The sequence below is a fragment of the Gossypium hirsutum genome, chromosome D01 (genome assembly GCF_007990345.1).
Source record: "Gossypium hirsutum isolate 1008001.06 chromosome D01, Gossypium_hirsutum_v2.1, whole genome shotgun sequence".
In the NCBI taxonomy this organism is placed as follows: domain Eukaryota; kingdom Viridiplantae; phylum Streptophyta; class Magnoliopsida; order Malvales; family Malvaceae; genus Gossypium; species Gossypium hirsutum.
This window is the reverse complement of record NC_053437.1, coordinates 61119616-61126117: the sequence shown is the minus strand read 5'-3', so window position 1 is coordinate 61126117 and position 6502 is coordinate 61119616. Positions and strand designations below refer to the sequence as shown.

The 6502-nt window shown below is 31.5% G+C and overlaps 1 long non-coding RNA gene across 1 annotated transcript; it reads right to left on the bottom strand.

The window, feature by feature from the left end:
• Nucleotides 1–3895: 3895 nt before the first annotated feature.
• On the bottom strand, nucleotides 3896–5750 carry LOC121214008 (uncharacterized). Its single transcript, XR_005909611.1, has 3 exons — nucleotides 5650–5750; nucleotides 5442–5513; nucleotides 3896–4445 (listed from the first exon to the last, which is right to left on the bottom strand). It is a non-coding gene; the product is annotated as an uncharacterized lncRNA (long non-coding RNA).
• Between the last annotated feature and the right edge of the window lie 752 nt (nucleotides 5751–6502).

The following is a 6502-nucleotide window of genomic DNA, read 5'->3' as shown; positions in this document are numbered from 1 at the left end:
TTTGAACCGACCCTCTAAATTAGATGAACTCCTCTTTTCCAATAAGCTAGTTATAGCTACCAAGGACGCCTCGGACACCAACTCTTCCTTGTGTAAATTAGTTATGGAACGTCCAATAACTAACCCTTACCGATCGAACAACCACGAAACGTTCGTGATTTAGAACTCCGGCAGCTTTGCATTCTAGAAGAGCCTAGCTCGAACCAATGCCCTCAACCACGTGGGGCATTTAAATTCGGTTACTACTTCCTTTGATGGAACCAAACAACAATCTCCACTTGGCACGCCAATATGTTCACAGAAAACCGATTAGAAACGTTCCTTTCGGAATTCCAACTGTACGTCTAACCACACTAAATCAAATGACATCTTTTTTGACTTAATGTTGATCTGACTTTGTGAGTTGACAAAATCATACTCTTAATCTGGAGAAATAATAAGTACTGAAATTTAGGAGTTAATTTGCTCGGGTGCATAACTCACGGGTTTTGACGAGACTAATTCCAGCCTAAAGCTGAAATGGATACTTAATTAAAAAAAACTTGGTAATTAAAAACTTGATTAATGACTTGATTCAAGACTTCATGATTAAAATGAACAAAGTAGTCCACTATTTATACTAGTGGCTTTGCTAAATTAAGAGCCAACTAGTATAGAAAATTAAGGAATAAAATATTAAAAATCCCTACACAATCTCCCACTAAGTCAACCAAAAATTTCAGCTAATTAATCTTGGAAAAATTCTGCTTTGGCCCTCCTTCTTTGCTCATTTCTTCAATCTAGCCCAATTGTTTCCTTTTTCTTCTATTTAGCCCCAAATTGCACCCTTGCACAAAATTCAACAAAAACATGGAAAAATTAGTGGTGCACTCTCATAAAATAACCAATTTAATTACATAAAATATGTAACTTTAGCATTTAATCAGTCCGACCCGGTATGATCGAGCCGAACGGCCAGAAACTCGTCAACCTCCACGTGACGTAGCTGGACCGAGAGTTGAAGAGAAGGGAAGTGACTTCATTGTCGAAGGCGACATAGTTATCCACGATTGCATTAGCTATCCACGATTCGCAAAAGGCGAGTATCGGTGAGTCCGACATAGTCGCTCACCTTGACTTGAATGATAAACCCATTGCCATCCTAACCAGTAAGTTATAAAAAAATTGTTTTGAAATAATTATAAAAAAAGTAACTAAATTTTATTCAAAATTAAAAAATGTGAATGAATTAAAATTTTTTTTTAATGAAGTGATTAGTTTGAGCAATTATCTTAATTAGGGTGATTAAATTGAAAAGAAAATTAAAATAATCAAAATAGAATAAACCCTATTCTAAAATGACTTTTGACTGTTATTTACCCTAATTTCTAATATAATTAGGAATATTTTCTCAAGGTTGATTTTTAATATTTAAAAATAAAATTAATTTTTATTGGTTTATATTTTTATAAAAATATTTTTTTTATTAAAGATTGGGATGAATTTAGTTTTTAACGAATTTTAAACTTATTTAAGCATGTGGTTACGAACCACAGTGTCGGGAGTTCAAATCCCTCCTCACTCACAATGGATCTAAAAGGGAAGGACCTTTCCCTCTAGGGCTAGGAAAATCACAATCAGGATAGCAGACCCAAAGTTATGGAATTTGAGCGTGGGTCTTTTTCGGAAATGGAGTGACCTTTTATTTATTATTTATCGTATATTTATTTTTTTATTTTATATATAATATTATTGGTCAAAACAAAATAAAATAAGCATATTTTTTTGTTTTACAGCCCGTAACTCTTTCTTAGCCAAACTTGAGCATAATAGCAGAGTTGTAAGGTAAGAGAATTTTGAAAAGAATTGAATATCAATTATTGAAATAGAAAATGGCTTTTTATAGCCGTACATCACAACTTAAAAGAAAAAGAAAAGGAGTCCATGACTCAACAACTTTGAATAAATCAAACAAATAAATATTCCTAAAGAAATGAGATTTATTATCCAAACAACCTAAAACAGACTATCAAATCCTAACAATTCCTCCCTTAAACTAAAAATGCTCTAAGCATTTAGATTATGTCAGCTTCTGCATAGACACCCAAGAATCTTCTTAGCTTACAAAATTGATCTAGCTTAAGAGGTTTAGTCATCACATCTGCTAGCCGATCCTGTGAGACAATGCACTAGTTTAATGTTGTCAGTCTTTGTCAGGTCTCGAAGGAAATGAAAATGCACATAAATATGTTTGTTGCGACCATGCATTATTGGATTTTTGGAGAGCTAGATTGTCAAGCTATTATCACAAAAAATAGTGATCAATTTCTCATGATTCTTGTCCAATTTCGCCAACACCCTTTGTAACCATACTGCTTGACATGCGCATGATGCTGCAGCAATAAATTTAGCTTTTGTGGTGGACAAACTAACTATTGGTTGCTTTTTAAAAGACCATGAAATTGCTCCTGAGCTTAATAAAAACACATAACCAAGAGCACGTTTGGTTCGCTGTATTGGAATAGAGACGTAATGGAATAGAGGTGTAATGGAATAGAGGTGTAATAGCAAATCAACTGTTTGGTTGAATGTAATGGAATAGAGGCGTAATAGTAATCTTGTGTTTGGTTGAATGGAATAGAAGTGTAATAGCATAATGGAAAAAACTAAAATGACTAGAATACCCTTAGCATAAATTTGTTTTGGTAAATGATTATTGTTATTGTTATTAAATTTTAATAAGATTATTAATATCAATAATAAATAATTTAATCATATTTTAACATAATTATTATTAAATAATTTTAATAAAATTATATAATTTAATAAAATTCTTAATAATCAATATTCTTATATGAATTTACTCAAATCATAATATATGATACTATAAAATATAATTTAACATAATTATTATTAAATATATTTTAATTAAAATATATGATTTAATAAAATTCTTAATAATCAATATTCTTATATGAATTTACTAAAATCATAATATATGATACTATAAAATATAATTTGAAATAATTATTATTAAATATATTTTAATTAAAATATATGATTTAATAAAATTCTTAATAATCAATATTCTTATATGAATTTACTTAAAATCATAATATATGATACTATATAATATAATTTGAAATAATTATTATTAAATATATTTTAATTAAAATATATGATTTAATAAAATTTAAAATAATTATTACTAATAAATTTTCTTATATGAATTTGTATAATTTAATATAATTATTATTAAATATAATTTAGTAATAATATATAATTTCATAAAATTATTGATAATAAATATTCTTATATGAATATATATAATTTAAAATAATTAATATTAAATATAATTTAATAATGATATATAATTTCATAAAATTCTTAAGAATAAATATTCTTATATGAATTTACTAAAATCATAATATAACTTGAGAATTATATTCTGCATAAACATAATTAGCTTATAATAAGCCACTTCACTTGTTTGATATCATAGTAAATAATTTACCTTTTTTACACTACTTATAATCATAAGTTTGTATAAATTATTAACAATAAATAAACACCATAATTAACTTGAACCCTGTATTAACTTGATGGATAAAGTATTTATCACCTCAAATATGATTTGGGTGACCACAAATGTGATTTGAGCTCAAATTATACTCATAGTAAGCTCAAATTTTTATTAATGCCAATGCCAACACTACCACATTTGGGTTCAAACTATACTCATAGTAAGCTCAAACTTTTATTGATGCCAATGCCAACACTACCAAAACCTTTTGGACAATTATTTCGAAGATTTAAACCAACAAAAAGAAAATCAATAAGTAATAAAACCATAGAAAATAAAAGAAAAAATTTGCCTTTGAAGCACATTCAATTGTGCACTTGGGTCTCTTTGATATCTCCATGATTTCTTCATCTTTATTCATAATATCAAACATAGGCAAACAAAACGATAATTGTAACCCCCTACCCCTACCAACATTTTATTGTAAGTATAACTAACACAGGATAACTAGTTGGCCTCTTAAAACAGTCAAAGACCAGACCCCAAACCAAACCAAACTGCTAAACAACAAAGCAGACATCATTAAAAAGACCCCATCCCCAGATTGCATCATTTTCAATTCTTAGAAATGAGGAGCATAGAGCTGGAGAACCTTCTGCTAGGACGGTCTGCTGCTAATATCATCCCACCAAGCACTCACATGCTTCCTGCTGGTTGTCATGTATTCCTTTCCCATTTGACCCACCAAGTACTGAGTAAATGGCAGGTGGCTCAGGTTAACAAGGCAGAAGAAATCACCAGCCAAGTACTTGTTCTTTGACAGCCTCTCCTCATAAATATCCAGAACTTTGCAAATTTTGTCACAAGATGCCATCCTCTTCACAACAGCCAAAGCAACTCATAGTTCCTCTTGCGAATTATCTCTAATTTGCAAGATCCAAATCTAGGAATTCAAGGAAGAATATCTGTGAGTACAAATATCAAAAAAGAAAAACAGATTTCTTGTATAGAAACCGCAAAACAAACAAAATGCAAATACGCAGAGCACAAATATTAGGTTAGATAGATGAAAGCAATTTTCAGGAAAAACTGCAGAAGTAAAATGCATTTAGTTTTTTCACAATCTGCTAGTTTGTAGTCCAGATATTACAGAACTGGAAGTCTTTTCATTGTGTCCATATGGAGCATTTCTTTAGTCTGGCAAACCGGATAACATATCTTGTTATATAATATTTTTCCTTGAATCAAATAACATGCTATAAAGCAAACTCCCATTTGTTTTGCATAAGAGCAGAAAGAAATGAAAGGAAATAAAAAAAAAACTATTCCAGGTATGCATATGAGATCAATTCCATAAACTCATGAAATTGCGGCATTTCATTCTCAAACATAATATCCTATGAAATGAGAGGTGAGTTGAGTTAAACTTTCATTGGGTTATCAAAATGCAGCCTGGCATGCGCAAACATCAAAAGAAACCACAAGGCAGTATTGCTCACAATCAACTTGAAATCATTGGAAACAAAGTTTGGTAAGGCTTTTAGCCACAACAACTTTTCATAAAACGAAAATACCCAAATCTACAATTTCACCCGCTTTAAATACCTAAAAGTTCCCCTACTACTTAAAATCGATATATTATGAGAAATTCTATTCAATAAACTCTCCCCAGTAAAACGAAGCACAGATATCCAAGTTAAATCACTCTATCAAACAGATCAACCACTCACCAAATGTATAGCTTATAAGATTACGCATAAAAGGCCAGTCAAACACAGCATTCAACAACCTTTTTATTTATTTATTTATCACAGTTTTAAAAAATCAAACAGTTTCGTGAGTACCGAAATCACCTAATTACATTGACCCGTTTGCATGTCAATCAAAAGCATCCAAATGAAAATAATATATATACACATCCGTATAATGGAAATACCACCTGAAATTTGGGGACGATGAAGTGAAGCAATCAGTTCAAAAAGAGACTCTGCCTATTAGTTGAACTGAAGATCTGAGACAGTGAAGCCGGCGAAAACAGAGACCGATAGAAAAAATGAAGAAATGAAAAGACAGACAAATCAGCATGCAAAGCAGCCACAATCCAAGGCAAAGACAGAAAACTAAAATGAAAAGTTCAAGATTCATACCTTACGCCGAGACCGAGAGAAAAAAATGAAGCAGTGGCTTTCAAACGTGCTGCAACAAATGAAAGGGAAAAAATGATCGAAAGAGAAAATCGGTAAAGGCAGACGAGGAGAAATGATGAAGACAGAAAAATGAGAAGGTCGGGTGGGGAAGGAGGGTAAAATAGAGAGTTGGGAAGGGAAGCCGGACGTAATGGGTAATCCTCGATTTGGGAAGGGAATAGAAAATCAGAGAATTTGGGGATTAGGTCGGGATTGTAATACGCGCGTAATACCTATTACAGCGAACCAAACGCTGGAATGGGTCGGTAATGTAATAGGCGCGTAATCGGGACGTAATGGATTACCTATTACACTGAACCAAACACACTCAAATGTATTCTTTCTATCTTCTATATATCCAACATAGTCACTCTCAATGTAAGTAACAAGTTCATCTTCTCTTCCCTAGAAGATTCCAAACTTAGTGGTACCCTTCAAGTATCTCAAAGCTCGTTTCACCACCTACAAATGTATCTCAGTAGGATTTTCCATGTATCTACTAGCAAGACTCATCACAAACATCATGTCCGGTCATATTGTAGTAAGTCTTATCCATTTTGACTCTATCTTCATCCTTTGTAAGCTTGAATCTAGGGACTAATGGAACCTGAACAGGATTACTCTTATCCATTCCGAAACGTTTCAGCACCTCTAATGCATATTTATTTTGACTAATAAAAATGCCATCAGATTTTTGCAACATTTCAATACCAAGTAAATACCTCATCCTCTCAATATCTATCATGTCAAATTTAGTCTTCATAGAATTTTTGAACTCAATTATCATCTGCTCATCATTAACAGAAATAATGAG